Source organism: Anser cygnoides, chromosome 4 (genome assembly GCF_040182565.1).
Source record: "Anser cygnoides isolate HZ-2024a breed goose chromosome 4, Taihu_goose_T2T_genome, whole genome shotgun sequence".
NCBI classification, from domain to species: domain Eukaryota; kingdom Metazoa; phylum Chordata; class Aves; order Anseriformes; family Anatidae; genus Anser; species Anser cygnoides.
The window spans coordinates 37,984,390-38,002,088 of record NC_089876.1 but is presented as its reverse complement, the minus strand read 5'-3'; the positions used below and the strand labels follow the sequence as shown (position 1 = coordinate 38,002,088).

The window sequence follows — 17,699 nt, the reverse complement described above, 5'->3', positions numbered from 1 at the left end:
AAAATCTGTCTTTCTTAAACAGCTGCTTCTATGTTGTGCATTTCTATCCTACTTTATCTAGACATTATGAGCTTACCATCTTCTCTAAACCTGATGAAACAATGTGTTTTCTGAGAAGGAAAACTGCACTACAGAATTGAACTGACTATGTTCGTCCATTAAAGATCACCAAAATATATGACGCAATATTAAACATTACTTTTACTGACTGTTACATTATTAAGAAGGCTGCATCAACAGTACACAATCCCATTAATGCTGTTTTCCACATGAGGTATCTTCTAAACTTATTCTGGTTTAGGAGATCTAGCAAGATTGTAGCCTATGGCTTCAGATTTGTGCACTCTCTGGAGCTACATAAAATAAAACAATATTAGAGGGAATCTAATTTCTATCTAAGAAGGCCAAACACAGCCATTGCTAAATACTGACATTTTTGGTCATTTACACAGAGAGTAAATTAAAGTGATAATGTCACTACTTTGACAGTAACAATTTATGTTTTGTAAACATGTTTTTTTTGCTGATTGTGTTCTTGCAGTAATTCTGAAACCACTTTCAGAACCATGTTTCACTCATTTCATTAAGAAACAGTGGTATAAATTAATCTATTTTAGTTCTTTTATCATGCAAAATTCTTTCCACAGTGATTAAAGATTATAAGGAAACATAAATAATGATCAGTCATTCATCCTAGAATGAATCTTGTTTCCTAGGCACTTTGAGCTTAAGCTTGGTAGCTATGTTTCACTGCTGATTAAAAAAAGAACTTCTTCACAGTAATTGGCATTCTGTGAAATAAAAGTATAGCTAAAGGAAAGACTTATTTTTTTTCCAGTTACATTTTGTACTTTCACAAGCCATATGCATCCCCTTTGCTTAAAGGTTGAAAATAATTAGTCTCAGGTCTTTAATAATGATTAATATATTAAAGCAAGTGATAACATAAGATGAATCCCATTTATGAGTAATATACTACTATATAGACACAGGGCAGTTCCAGACTAAAAAGATGCATTCTTCTTGTTGGCCATACTGTTTCCAAACAATTTCTACTCATCTTCCCATATCATCTGCCAGCATTGTTTATCCACATTAAATATCTTTCATTTAAAAGCCCTAATTAAGAGATACTTTCCATTCATTAGATGCCTTTATCGTGTTATCATTTCACCAACTAAGTAACAAAGAATTTTCTAGTTCTCCCAGTTTTACATAAAAAATATAATGAATTGAATGGTAGACTTCGGGTCTAACCATCCTTCTCATATGCCTCAGAAAGATCATTAGCAATTTAATTCCTGTGATGTAGCCAAAGGTGACATGAAAAAGATCATAACAAGGTCATATTAGTCGTCAGTGCAGCTTTTTCTCAGGGGATCTACACCTTCACTTGTTCAAAGCATATAAATTATAAACTGCCTCTACTATCTTTAACTGTCTGTAAAATTCAGAAAAAGAGGGAACTAAAACAGAGCAAACACTGAAATTGAGCCTATGACTTACTGAAGCTTTTGAAGATAGTGCAGGACTACCGTAACAAAAAGAATACAGAAGTTAAATGAAACAGTGACGCTGAAACTAGGATTATTTGGTGACAAAATGGTACATAATTTTGTGTTCATGATTTAAAATCAACAGTAAGAAGAGGCAAGCCTTAATAATATATTTTTTTAATACATTGTGATTGAACCTCTACCACCCTATTATTCATAGACATCCTCATCTTACTGGTCCAGAGAGAACAATTACCACATTTCTACAAGGTTTGTGAGCTTACATTGACAGAATTGGATTTCTGCTCTTTTCTATTAACTAAACTCATTCTTTTTATATTATTTCTTCTTTCTTCTTTGCCTTCTCTTTAAAGAAAATCAGATTTAGGCAGCAAAGAATGATTCCTTGCACTGCTGCTGTGCATCTGTCACTAAAGCAAGCTAAAAATCAACGCCTGTAGCACCCTGAGGCTACCACGAGTTTGCCAGATCTTTGGCAGCCTTGTAACAGTACCTTCCATGATTCTGTTTCAGTATCACGCTATTAGCATGAGTCCAGAAATAGAAGTTGTGCACTCCTCCATGCTACTTTCCTACACATGGATCTTTGCTCTGTCCACTTTAAGTAAAGACTGGATGTAGACAAGAACAACAGCTCTAGCACATCCAAAAACAACACGTCTAGCACATCTACCTCAGCATTGCTACCCTCCCCTCAGCGTGACAGTTAATGCCATCTACACTATATGTTTAGTCAGAACTTTATTGAAATACTCTACTGCTATTACAATGGAAATATCACTTAAAGCTTTGCATTTCAAAGACTTTGAGTTTTGCTTCTCTCTCTTCAGTAATGCTAACAAAAGGTGTGGTGGGTTGACCCTGGCCAACAACCAAACACCCAGACAGCCTCTATCATACTCTCCCCTCCCATGAGATGAGGAGAAAACAGAAGAAATGTAAGAAAATTAGTGGAATGAGATAATGATAGCTTAATAAAGAAGCAAAAGCTGTGTGTTCAAGCAAAGCAAATGGAGGAATTTACTCATTAGTGCTGTTCAGCAGGCACATGTTTAGGCACTTACTAGAAAGCACAGCCTTAGCACATGTAACTGTTTCTTGGGAAGACAAACTCCATAATGACAATTATTATTTCTCCTCCTTTGAATTTTGCTCTGCAAATGTAAAGCCCAGCACCATCCATGATGTTGTAAAGAAAAGTAACTCCATACCAGTCAGACCTAGTAAAAAGGATTAATGATTTTAAGACTGCTTGCTTTCTGTGGGAGTAAGAACATAGAGACTAAAAATTCTGAATCTTGCATAAAACCTTAATTCTCTCCATTGAGAGAATAATGCAAACATCTTTGATTCTCTGATACTCCATATTCTTTCAAAATAAAACCTACTGCTTTCACACTTCAGACCTCATGTGGATGAAACTTTTTTCTTACAGGAAGGAGAAAGAATGACCAGTGGGACTTTTTGTCCCTGTTTATATGGAAGTCATGGGCATCTTTGCAGATACCAACATCAGCTTCCCCAGCAAATCCCCCAAACAGCTGAAACACTTTTCACCTTCCCACTGCTTGAAAAAAGTAAACAGGAGAGCAAGTGCAACAGCATGTTTTTATCACCTTAAATGTTCTGCAGTAGATGTTTAGTAAGCTAATGCTGATAATTCCTCCCCAAAATACTTTGAACTTTGGGATGTAGATTGGTGTAACTACTCAACAGGAATGTCCCTCTTTGTTCTCGGGAGGGAAATTTCCAGGAAAAACTACAAGGAAGACTACATCTATAGTCATAAAAGCTGTTTACCATCCTGTTACATACATTGGCACAATTTTTTATTCTGCTGCTCTGCTTTTCTATTGTGCTCAGCCTCTATCTTGAAGAGCTGACATATGATGAAGAATCAAGAGGCTAGAAAATCACTCTGCAGTCTGAATTCTATAGCAGCTTTATAAGTGACTGTCACCCATCATAATCTTGATATCTATTTGTTTTTCTCTATTTTTTTCTTCCCCTCTCTTTTTCTCTTGGGATTTGACTAAGGAAAGTGATAGACCTCTATCAATAGGAGCTAAAGTTTCTTGAAGAAGAACTTTCTGCAGCTTTTACCAACATTTTTCAGAGTTAGAAACAGGACTGATAAAAAAAAGGGCTATATAGCTAACTTCACTCACTTTGACATAATCCAAATGCACTAACTTAAAATGAAATTTTCATGTTTCCTCTGTCTCTGATAGGAGAAAATGAATTTCTTCGGTTTTTAAACAGGACTGCATTTAATTTCACCTGCATTAAGTGAAGTCAAAAATATTTGAGACAACAAAGTGATGTCCCCATTAAAGGTTTTACATTTCATTACTTGGAAACAGTAATATTTGTACATTTCTCTATACTAAGTTTATCTTCAAGTATGCACCTTTTTTTTTTTTTCTGAACATCAACAACATCTGCCTGTTTTTTCACACCTTAAATCTCCGTTTCTGCAATCAAATGATGAGTCCATTATTCACAACAGAACTGGTGATGAAGATTGCTTCCAGGAAAACCTCTAAGAAAAGCATAGGACTAGCATAGCATGGATCCCTTGAAATGTAGCTTCCTTAGCTACATTTACATGTAGCTGTAGAGTGTCCTTAGCCATTCTGAGCACAGGTCACACTCTGCAATCAAGTTCAAGATTGATCATGATTTGATTGCTTAGTGTTATGCTACCATGACACTGAGTACTGCTGTTGTAACATGACAGAAACTCCACGCAGCATTGATTTGTGTCTTTGTGACTTCGTGTCAATGTTTGCATCTGTTATTCACACTGATGCTTGTTGGTAGTGTATTTTGGCTAGATCCGGTAGCCAATTGTCTTTGGAATGAAAAGAGCAACCTAATGGGAAAAGCTTCACTAGAGCTTCTGCTCAGCTACCAAGTCCATTTTGCATCTGAGATACGTTTTCAAGACGTGCAAAGCTGAAGAAAGCAGCTTTTCTTCCATCCTTTCTGGCAGTCTCAGTCCTCAGTCATCTGTCTGTCGGTCTCCTGCTTATGCTCACCCTCAGGGCAGTTCTCAGTCTCCCTGGCAGCTGCATTTTTCTGCCATGAGTAAAATCTTGTATCCCAACTATCAATGGTCAATCAATTAGCTGCAGCTGAGAACCGGCTCTTCAGTCCCTCACTTGCTGTCGTGGATTGAAGCACATTTCACAATGCACAGAATGGATGGAAATTAACTCCATTATAAGCAGACAAATCTGTAAATCCCCAGAAAATGTGTTGTTTTAGCTAAAACCTGATATATTGTTATTTTTCTTAATGAAAGTTGTACATTTTTATTATCAGTTCACTTTGTACTTGAACAATAAAACAACACTTAGATATTTTCCATCTGGATCAACTGATTGTCAATAAATGATCAACTACTGTAATATTTTTCTGATATTTCAGCCTTTAAGATTATTTGGTTATTGTTTTAAAACTGCAGGTCTAAGCCATGTAACTCCTTACCATTTGCTTAGTGAAGACCCATCATTCGCAATCTCATTAATATCTTTATCTTCTTTTCTCCCTGCACTCACCTGGGCTTATGTGGTGGTACTTTTGTTATTTATATATTAAATATTTTCTCATGCTTTTAACACTAGGAAATACTAAATGTAAAACATCTGACCTTTAGCACTGAGACAACAAGAATATGCTACAGTATATTACAAAAGTATTGTTGCAAGGGATTCAGTAAAGTGGAAATGCCAGGGTGAATGACGAAACTTTTTTTTTTTTTAATATGTTTTAGATTTATTTATGCAGCTTTGCTTACTTTAAAACAGATTATTTTTCAATTGTGTAAATACTTTTAGCCATTAATGCTTTTTTGATATAGCAGTTTCATTCAGAACATCAGCTCACAGTTTCACTAAATGAGTCTGTACACCCACACTTTATTCTGCATGGAATTCTTTTTCCCTTTAGAAATCACCTTAGTTTCAGCCCTGCTCCTACCCATCCACTCTCGCGCTAATCCGTAGTGAGCATACATTGTGCCAAAATTCTTCACAGATGTATAAAGAGAGAGATGGAGATAGAGGACTTTTCTCCTCATTCATGTCTCCAAATGACAGCAGAATACAACTACTCCAACTTTTTAGCATTATTTGGGGAGTGGGACACACTAAAGCAAGTACCTCTGAGAGAGCTGGGAAGTGTTTTCTCCTTGGTGTAACAAAGCAAATATTGTAAGGTTTTCAGCCCATACAATAAGAAGTTTTGGGTGTGAAGGCTGTTCCAATAGAAGAAAAAGATTTACTTTTTATAACCAAGAACGTATGTTATTTTTCTACTCTCGTTGCACAATGGCTCACTAAGGTCTCTCAGAAAGATTACATTTTAGACTAATATAATAGAATATGAATTATGAATATTTCCATTTTAATAGGAAAAAAAAATTAGTGGCAGTGGTTATTTTAGAGACTTGGAAAACTTTAGGTATAGCTAACTGAAACTATTTTCCATGACAACACAGCAATATGACCAGCATCACTTATAAGAATTAAAAACTTGTATTACAGGATTTCTAAGAGATTATTCTTACTGTAAGATGGTCTACATGAACGGATTAAAACTTATTGCAAAATTCCAAGCAATAAACTCTATTAAATCACATAATACAGAGGTCTAGTTAATTTGGCATTTTAGGGCATATTAAAACATTTTAGTGCTAGAATTTGCATTGTTGATCAGGCAGCATAGCTGTCATTTTTAGTATTTAAATATGGTGGGGATTTTGGTATACTCTGAATTATATTATTATTATATCTTAGGTAACAGCAACAAAATTTAACTTCTAGACGAAAGGGTTTTATGGGAAAAGTACATAGATATCTATTCATTTGGACACAACAAATATCCATTAAAAAAATAAAAAGGCCTTCATGACTTCTTAAGATGAAAAAGCATTCGTGTAGATCTTTTGCTATGTGTGAATCCAATATGGACATTAAAAGTATTAAGACAGAGAGGAATAATGATTTATTTTTATTTATTATTTTTTTTGCTAGAAGAAAAAATTGTATGTTCTACATAACATGCTCTAAAGTTCAGTTTCTTCCCATGGTCCACAACCTAATTTTAGGAAGTTTGTCATGCTTTAAAGGCTGTAAGGATGGAGCTAATCAACTGTATGTGTTTTTTTCATGCAGAAAACAGTAAATAAGTAAAATTTAAAGTAAGTAAGTATAGCCATTTATTCCATTAGGATCTGATGGTTTCTCAGACTTTTCCAGGATACTAGAAAAGCAGTCATAGAATTTGATAAATAATAAATAAATATAATTAATAATAAATAATATAAATAATAATTATTATTTATATAAATTTATATAAATTATTTATATATTATATAAAATAATAATAATTTTAAATAAAATAAATAATAATATAATAAATAAATAAATAATAAAACTGATAGAAAACTTGATAACTGAAACAATCTTCTAAATTTCTTCAACAATTTTCTTTGAGCTTCAAATACGTTTTTTTTTTTTTAATTAAAAATCCTCTACAACTCAGAAGCAATCTTGAGAAGGACTGAAAAGTTCAGTTTTTATAAAAACCTTTCAAAAAGGTATTAATTGGCTTGATTTTGCCTCAGAAAATGTTTCCCAAATTTTATAACAACAGTCATATTTGATAATTATTTTTGCAAACAAACAACACAAAGAAGGCAATCTCATTTTTGACCAAAGAAGTTTCTTAGTATTGGCTTACTTACACTTGTTTTAACTTTGATGTCAAAAGATTCCAGAGACATGTGAATGTAACTAATGCATAAATTTAATCAAATAAAACAAACCATTGTCTGAGTTGTTTCATATAATTCGTGACACACTTTAATTTTCATGAACACTAACACTGATTGAAATCCTGACTGTACTTGCCTTCAGAGAGACAGAAAGATCCTAACTCATTCAATGCAGGAAAACAGATGCTGGCTTTTTTGTTTTGCTTTGTTTTTCCTAATAAGTAAAGGTTTCATATTAGCAGTGAATTTCTAATCAATGTAATATGATATAATCTCATTTCTGACTTAGAAGAAGAAAAATACACAATCACTAGCAACTTCTTCTGAGGGCAAGTATAATTCATAATGAAAATTAATTTCATATTTCTATTTCCTATTCCTTACAAATAATAAATACTTGTAACACAAGGACAGATGTGTTTAATATATTCTGTTATCAGATTAGAAAAACAAGCAAAATGGATGGAACAAAATCCACTGGGATAAAGGACACAATGCACAATCTTACACTCCTATTAGAATAACAAAAATGTGTAAATGGTATTCATGCTGAGAAAACTGAGAATACTCCTTAAACAGAATCCAGATGGAAGATGTTTGAGAATATTTTGAAACATAGCCTTCATATTCCAGTACTAAACCAAGAAATCACTTAAGAAATAAACAGTTGCTCCCAATCAAAATTCACTGGAGATTACTATTAGGAGGAAAGAAAGGTATATCTCTAGAAATTGTCTAGCTTAAAAACACATTATATCCTAGTTCTCTTTTCTGAGCATGAAATTAGAGCTATGAAATTTCTTCAATACTAACATTTGCCATAAGAAACATGCAAAAGAAAAAGAGTAACATATTTTAAAATAACATGATGGATAGAATGGAATACATATATATATATATTTATGCAAATATTATTGGACTTCCTTATAATATAATTAATGAAAAATTTAGAGGTTTGGGAACTTTTTTGGAAGGCAAATATAGCAAACATTCATAACATAGCAAACACAGCAAACATTCATAACATTCTTAACACTCATCACATTTATTTAAGACCACAATTTTGCATCCTATATTAAAATTCAATTTCCTAGTGAAGTATTATCTTAGTATTGCAAGTTGACGGGATTAATTTTTTTAATCAGTTTCCATTAGTACGTGGAAGATGTACATATTTTCAAGGTACAACAGAAGTTAATCCACCTAAAACTGGAGACAATCCAAGGTAAACTAATCCAAGGTAAAACTGAAATTAATACAGAAGCTGAGTCCTATTCTGGTCATGAAAAATAGTTGTGAATTTTCAAAGACTTTATAAGGGAAGCAGTCGGCTCACCTATTTTTGCTATCTAAAAAAATAAACTGCTGCTTTTCATTATTTGGCTCCCTTCTTAGTCAAAGGAGAGAGACACAAGCACCTTACAGCAACAATTTCACTCAGTCTAAAATAAATGTCTGAGAAGTTAGATTACTATCCAGGGAGAAATCTGTCTCTTGAGGTATTATCTAGGTATGTCATCCATTACTTAGACGAGGTTCATAACTTCAATGGCAGATACAGTTATGTAAGGCTATGAGAACCTTGTAAACTCAGTAAGTTTAGAATATAAAAATCTAACATTTTAGTTACATTACAATTTCTGTTTTGAACTGAGAGAGTTCAGACAGAGAAGGAAGACATTTATTTATGTCTTTAGGCTGTATTTATGAAACAAATGCATCTCCTATCAGCGTTTGTTAACTATCCCAAGATTTTATTAATCAACCTACCCTCCCATTTCAGGTGTTTGTTTTGGCCTGAATTGCAAACTGATGACAAGAAATGTCAGTTGTATCCTAGGCCTCTGATGTGACTATTTGCCTGTCTTTACTGGAAAAACCCTTCTTATACAATCAAGAACAGTATGTGTGCATTCGTTTTTTCTTAACAGCATGACATTAGACTCTTCTACTTGTTTTGTGAAGATTTAGATCTTTCTTCTTAGTTACTAGCAAGCAAAAGGTCTGGAAATTCAGCAAATCTTAGATGGAATAGTGGTGCACATAGTTATGGATTTTAAGCTTTGTTTCCTAAATAAATGAGAAATACATAATCATAACTTTTTTTTTTTTTTTTGGGGGGGGGGGGGAAGGGCGTGGAAATATCTGTTTCTCATTCCTTCTCTAACTCTGAAAAAAATTTTAAAAGCAGCCTCCAATTTCATTCAAACAAACATCAGTGGGTCACAGAATCATCCAGGTTGGAAGAGACCTCCAAGATCACCTAGTCCAGCCTCTGACCTAACAGTAACAAGTCCTCCACTAAACCATATCACTAAGCTCTAAATGTAAACATCTTTTAAAGACCTCCAGAGATGGTGACTCAACCACTTCCCTGGGCGAATAAACCAGGGAAACCAGGGGAGAGCGCAAAAGCAGTCCCCCACTACCACAAATTATGCAGTCGAGTTTCCCGCATTTGGGGAAATCGCAGGGGTCAGCACACCCAGAGTGCAGGGGATGAGCCTCACCCTGGGAAAACCACCTGCCTGATCATGGTGTCTCTCAGATATTCAGTTCTTACAAATTTTGTGATACCAAGTGGAAAAATAGAGATTCTGTACAAATTTATGTGCAAATTTCTTCTTCCAAGGAAGGTTTTAACATGAATTTAACTTTGTGCATATATATAAAGAAAAAAAAAAAAAGACCTAATATTAGCATTCTTCAGAGTTCATACACTAATTTAATCCCTCATCAAATATATACATCTCTTTGGTCTCATCTGTGAAATCTTATCTCCAGTTAGTAGGGAGAGGCTCTTCCTAAAGACTGAAGATGATTTACTTCTTAGCAACGATGATGAATTTGAATGTCTCAACAGAAATACTGAGATTAGATGCTTATTCTCCAATTATTCTTTCATTTAATATTCAAAGCTGAAATGCTGTTTGCAGTGGTTTCCAGCTTATATATGTTTGCAATGTTCAGGTTTTAGTGACAAAGTTGAAAAGTAAACTTGATGCCTTAAAAAGTGCTGATGAACTTGTGAGATATAGCTCCAAACTACCAATTACCTTTACAAACACAGCATTCTGTCTTCCATTCATGTTAAAACTCCTATTTCCAGATATACACAGACAATTCAAATACTTCTATCATAAGCATAACTTTTCTATGTTTGAAATAAAAGCATACTGAATAAGATAACACTACCATGTTGTTTTGGGTAAATGAGATACAAAAGACTAAAGGAACCAAAACAAGAACACCATTAGAGACAAGCGGATATAGAATTTGGGATCTGTGGCTCATATTTTTTTCAAAGATAGATTTATGGAAAATGGAATAAACTGAATAGAAAATGTTTTTTTTACCCCTTAAAATGTCATTTCATTCATATCTGAATTATAATTGCATAGAATTGAAGACTCAAGCAAATGGTTAATGATTTAATTTAAAAACTCTTCACTATGAAATTAACAAATATAATTTAATTGCAATTTCTTGCATGATTAATAGGCTAGATTTTTGTTCTTAATTTCATCATGCAGTCTGTTAAATATGGCCTTTTTGTTAAATTATTTTAATTTCCTGAGAGATCAAGCTGCTACTGCATGCAGATTGTGTTATCTAACACCTCATATTATTATTTCTAATTTTCATATCTATTTGATTAATGGTTTACTTTGATCAGTCTTATGCACTAGGAAGACACAAGCTGATAGTCTTTACGCCCTCAGCTAGAACTGCTTGGACCAAGGGAGCACGATGATATGATTCAGAATACAGAAGTATGTTGATGTAAAATAAGTGTATTAAAAAATCTTTACTACTACCAAAAGCCATTCTGGTTTTAATTTTAATAGCAAAATAAAAGCCACAAACAGATAATGAGCCATTGGCACATGTATTTGCTAGGTATTTTGCAAAGTAAGAAAGTATTTGGGGGATTTAGTGATTTTCTCCATGGATATTTATGTTTAAAGGTGTTATGGTTATGGAGCCATATGCATTGCCCCACAGTCTTTTCTTCAAGATTCGTTCTTATACATGCAAAAACTACTAGATGGTAAAGCTATCGCTCTACATAAGCCATGCTGCAAGGCAAGGAATTTATTGCAGCCCATCAAAATGTGAAAATCAGCTATGAAAATAAGCAAATCCCTAAGATCTTGAAGGTTTCTCAGAAGCTGCTATGGGTGGATACATTGATGGGAGTGCTCTTATTGGTGTCACATTTAAAAGCATGAACCCAAGCCAAGGCAGGGTAGGCATCAAGCTGGGCACTCCAGTTCTGCAAGCTGGAAACGCACAAAGCTCCTGTTTGCAACCATTTCTAATAAAAAAAGGTACAGAACTAGCAGCATTCAGACTTTTTTTTAGAGAGATTCTCTAGCAAGAGAAAGAACTTCAAAAATGTGTTTCAGCATTGTGTAATGTCTGTTGCCATACAAGCATATACTTGCATACCTTGGCTACTCTGGACAGTTCTAAGTCTATAATACAACATCATGCACTGCACAAGTATACGAGCCTCATAATTTGCTGTAGTAGAGTCTATACAGTGTTTCCCCACACAGTCACACTGACCGTGCTCCACTTTCTCAAAGAATTTTACACATTTGGGAATGGGAGTTGCAGAGTGATACCTGATCAGGAAGTTTTTTGTTGTTGTTGTTGTTGTTGTTTTTTGATAGATTGATATGAGAGTTATAACTTTCACTCCAGGAAAAGCCTCTGCTCTATAATCTTATCAGTGTTACTGCCATTGGCACCACCTAAAAGAGATGGAAATTGGTATAGAGGAACAAAATACATGCACCTAGAAAAGAGACAGGAAAGTAATACTGTCAATGGAGCAGCACTTGTTGCTTTTTCCTTCTGTTTTTACTCATCAGCTGGTGCCCAACAAACGCCTGAGAAATAAAAAGTGCTTAAAAATCTTTACATATGTTCATTTTTATTCATCTAAATATACTTCATATAAGTGAATATTTGACTTTTCTAGGTTGAATTATATACATTTTTATTCAAATTTTAAATGCAGTTATAAGCATTTGACTTCTCCCATCTTACCGTAATATATTAAAATTACTTACTTAACAGAAACTTTTTCAGCTCTTTGAAAAATTTGGAAATCCATTTGCTTTCTGAAAAGATTTCAAGTATTCATCTTTTTCTACAATATCCTTCAATATCTCATCATGAAATGATTATTTAAGTGATGTAAGACTGAAAAAGCATTTTCTAACAAAATGTCAAATAATATGAACAGAGACTGGTAACAAACACTGCTAATCCAGGTTTATACTCTCCAATATAGCGGATACAGTCTAAGCAATTCTTTTCTGATTTCCCTTTTAATTTACTTAAGCCCCTTTCGCATAATCGTACACAATCTCGAACTTTTATTATTGCCAGACACATGCAAGCAGCTGCTCCAGATCATCTAGGTTTAGACAATTTCTAAATTTCTTATAAATGCCGTAATAATAAGCTCAATGTTAAACTGTAAGAGCTTGAACCTCATTCCATTAGCAATTTTCTAAATGCATACTGTGTACATATTCCTGAGAAATAGCTGAAAATTACTTTTAGTAGGCAGATAGACAAATGGCAGGTGTGCTGAACTGCAAAGTTCTAGAGTGGTTAACTATGACAAGTGTGGCTAGTAACTGAATTTCTACTCTCTCTGCAAAATCTGACTTTGCATTATATTTGATACTGTATGTTTATACTGTGCATTTACTGAATTAAAAAAGCCTTACAAAACATGATGCCCTTAAGGCAGAAACAGGTAGTGTGGAATTTTGATAGTCCCTCCATATTAATTTAGCATTTGATGCTGATATGCTCAAGATACACAAGCAGTATGGGACCAATACGCATTTTGCGGACTAAATAAAGTTTCCACTTTTTATAAAAAAAGCAAAAGGAAGGTAAAGACAGTTGGTATTCTGCCAGACATTTGACAACTGTACTTTACTCTGTGCTGTGGGCTCTCATCATAGGTAAAAATAAATGTGCCAGAGAGATGCAGAACTGAGCTCTGACATTTGTGGTCCCTTCAGCTAGGCTGAAACTAGACAGCCAGGTTTCCTAAAGTAGTCACAGTATTCACAGGAAACAATTCACAGAAAACAATTCATTCTAATAATTCAATTTAATCAACTAAAAACTACAGTTTTGTAGTTTCTGTAAAAAGCAGGTCATATTTTTGAGATTTGAACAAAACAACAGCTTGTCAAGTCAGTTCAAATGAATTAGCAAAACTAAGTTTACATCCAAAGCAACTTACAGAAATCTCCATATTCTAGATGCACCATTTCTTTCCAGTAACCATTTTCTGAGAACCCAGTCCAGGACTGCCACATGTCAGCACAGTTCATGATGGAAAGAGAAAGACATGCAACAGAAGAAAAAAAAATCCACATATTTTGCAGTGAAAACTAAAGATGCATGCTTCATTGCACAAATAACATATATATACATACTCACATTATAACTTTTATGTTTTGCTTGATGCAATTGCAAATTATGGTCTTATTATGCAAAGAGAATTAGAAGGTTATGAATGCATAGGATGATATGTCCTCTAGAATAGGATTTGTAAAATCATTGTTCATAATATGCAATAGGATTTTTTTTTCTATTGAAAGACACGGAAAAAAACGTTAAATAAAGGTATCCAGGGGTTTAGAAACATTTACTGTGTCAGACTATTCAATAGAAAAGGGCTCTACTGCATTATTACCTTTTTCACCATTGGGGAGACCACATATGCATCGTATTTTTTCTCATTAGTATTTTTCATACAAAAGGCACTAATATAGCTTTTGAAATTTGATAGGTATTAAAGTAAGGAATCTAATTCTAAATGTAACTCCAAGATTTCTTGAAGCTCAGATATGCACTGCATTGGGGGAATTACACATTTATTAGTTTCTGTTCATTCTTTTTTGCGCACTGAAATTTTCTGCTTAGTTCTTTTCTGTGACTTCATCAAGCAGGGCTCTTTTATTATTATTATTATTTTTTATTATTTTTCTTTTAATAAAGAAGCTATTTTGGTCCACAACTTTTCATGACAATTAACAAACTGGAGTGTGTGCCAGGAAAAGCTTACATAGTCTGCTAATAAAATCTTGACAATGCAAAATCCTGTGTGCTTTTGACATTGTATGTGTGTGTTGGGGGATAAGTGGTGTACCTATAAAACAACTGCATAGCAATTGGAGTCTCCCAAATGAAGCTCTGTAAAACACCTAAAAAGTTTGCCATCTTGTGTCTGATTACAGGTTCCAACATGCAATTTTACATTACAAAAAGTGCGACATTGTCTTAACATGTACTGAAATGGTTTGAGTCACATCAGAGCTACAAAGGTGTACCAGAAGCAAGGCAACGTGGTAGACAACAGTAGCATATCTCCTGCCCAACACCTTCTCCGTATGCCCTTGCCTGAAATAAAGTCTTATGCACATCAGCAACTGTAAGTAGTGGTTATATTTCTACAAAAAATGGTGTAACAGAATAGAACATACCTGTGTATATTATAAATTCCCCTTTATGATGGGTGCCCTTGCGACTTCCCAAGCAGCAGTCAGAGATTCCCATGTTTTTCAGGACAGGCGACGGCAAAATGTGGCTCCTCACTGAACACCTGCAACTGAGAAGCTATTGAGACCAGTTAAATCACTGATGTTAATCATACCTCACATAGTGACTAATGGAATGTGAATACTTTACAGAGGGCTTACACTGTCGAAGCAACTGGATAATAGAAACAACAAAATTGAGAGAGAGAGAGACTGAAAAGTCAAACGAGCATGAATCGTCAGTCATCACTCACATAAAATTACATATAAATACTCATTGTATACACAGGAGGCAATCACTCTGAAAGTGATAAAGCCTGGATTAATAAGAGAAATGGGACTGTTGGAATGAATGTTTCTTCAGGACTTGTGCCTTCAAAGACCTCTTGTATGCCTGTGAAGTAATATATCTGTGCTCAAGATGTAATTTCTACTTTTTTTTTTTTTTCTGACTCATTTCTGGCCAAGTAACCAAACTAAAGACCTAAAGCTCCTTGTTAGGGTCCCAATGTGAAAAGCAAGCATTCAGAAGGTCTCTTGACACCAAAATCTTTCAAGAACCATGCTCCAACGGAGTGTCACATTTGCACCCTGGAGTACATTGCCTGTGGAGTTCTGGAAATCTAACCAGACACAGCCAGGGACACAAAGATTGGGTCCATTTTGAGTGGACTGAGCAATCACAGTGCTGCGAGTTAGAGGACAAGCATATGAGCAGGTTACAGAGAGAAACAGCTCTGTTAGACCACTGAGGTGACAGTGACCTTCCTTCCTCTATTTGACTTTTCTCGGTGCTTTCCTTTCCTGAGATCACTGGAAACTTGCAGCATCTGATTTACTCTGTTGCTTAACAGATGGGCTCTGCTGGCAGTGTTCATGGTCGGAGTGCCATTCTTGGCTGTTGCACCAAAAAAGTAAGTCTCTTCTCACCCTATATAGGTATATTTTAATTTGTCTTTCAGGTATCTCTATTACTGCTATTATATAAATAAAATTTACCAAGAGAGTTGTATCAAAAATATTTTGAAAGTTTAAAATAACAAATAGCTGTTAATCATAAATATCATATAAAAAATAGACTGTCATTTTAATCGTCTGCATTTGATCATTTGCAAGTTGAAAGAAGAAAAAGAAATTTGGTCCTTACCTCCTGCAGAGGTAAAAAGTCAGATCTCCTTTGTCTTGAATCATTGATCAAAATGTTTTCTAATAACACTTAAAACAAAGTTTTTTTGTTTGTTTGTTTTCATTGCTGTTGATTTTCCTGTGGTGTTTCTTTAGTAAGGATGAGGCCACCTCAGTCAGCCACTGCAACAGAACAAGTAGCGTGTGAACAGCCCTCGTGTCCTGCTCCCAGATGGATGAAGATAGTCAATGACTGGCTATAGGGTTGCACATCTCAGGTTCACAGAGACCAGTGATCAGGCACAGAGGCCTGTGCCTGCTTCTCCCAGCTGATTTATTCTACATCTCACGTGGGATTTTTGGATTATTGTTCTGAGGTACTTAACCATCTTCATTTTCTGTACTGGCACAGTGGGTGCCTAATGTAGACAGTGCAATTTTAAGAGATTGCAATAACTGAGTTGGGGAAATTAATTAAGATGCTTCAGATTTTGCCCTGGGCCTGCCAAACAACTGTCAGATTCAACTTACTTTTTAATACTGTTGCTTTTTGTTAAGGCAATAAAATACATTTTGCAATCAAACAACATAACCAGTACACTACAAAATGAAAGAAACGACTTTCAGATCCTGTTCAGTGAGGCTAGTCAAAGCTTAGACTCTAGTCATAGATTTATAAACATATGAAATAAAATCACATCCATCATTAGAAGTATTCTTATTTCCTGATAGTTATCACATCCTTTTAGAGACAAGCTATTGCCATATCCACATTTTAGTAGAACTTACACAGTAAATTGGTAAGAAAAATACATCTAGTCTTAGATTTACATACTGCAATATTCTCCAGCATTTTTCTTTTGCTTATCTATCTCCTCTATTTAGCTAATTTCCTGCTGAACTTCTCTCATCTATCCAGTTTAAGTTGCAGGGAAACCAAAAGAGAATCAAATCCATCCACTTAACATGTCTTGAGGCCAAACATATGCCTGAATGGAATGCAAAATATGTTGAAAGATTGTGGTTTGTTGCTCATGACCCTCCCCCCCCCTTTCAGATACCTGTGATGCATTTCATTAAAAGTTAGTAAAATGAATTTTAAAGGATGCATCTTAGAGGCATTAAGCACGCTGCTTCACTTTGAGTAAATTCTCTTAGGAACTGGGAAGCACAAAGAGCCAGCAAAAGAGCACAACTGTTTATCTAAATGAAAGGTCACGTAAATGTACAAAACCTCTCCATTTCAAAAACAAAATATAATAATAAATAGACTAGCCTGTATTCATGGAAGATTATTATAAGAAAAAGTCTTTGACTCAGCCTTCCGTTACAAATAACCTGCTATGGCACACACAAGAAGATTAACAGATGCACGGGTTACATCTAGATCTTAATAATAACAGACATGTTCTGTGTCACAGCCCTCAGGGAAAAAGTGCTTGTTGCCATTGTCTTTGGATCTTCTGTTACTATTAAATCTATCTTTACAGTATGTGAAAAAGTAAACCATGAGTATTACTAATTGTTTTGGGCATTTTATTTGTTAATTTTTCACCTGAAACTATAAATGAACCTTAATGTATGTTTTGTTTTGGTCGATGCAGACACAAAACCTCCAAACTGAAAGGTACTATAAACAAGGGAACTGGATATATGTCAGGAAAAAAAAAAAATCACTCAGAGCTACCACACTAG

At 34.5% G+C, this 17,699-nt stretch overlaps 1 pseudogene; it reads right to left on the bottom strand.

Annotated features, from left to right (window-relative positions):
- Nucleotides 1–9,696: 9,696 nt before the first annotated feature.
- On the bottom strand, nt 9,697–9,851 carry LOC125184127 (U1 spliceosomal RNA; annotated as a pseudogene).
- Nucleotides 9,852–17,699: the final 7,848 nt, after the last annotated feature.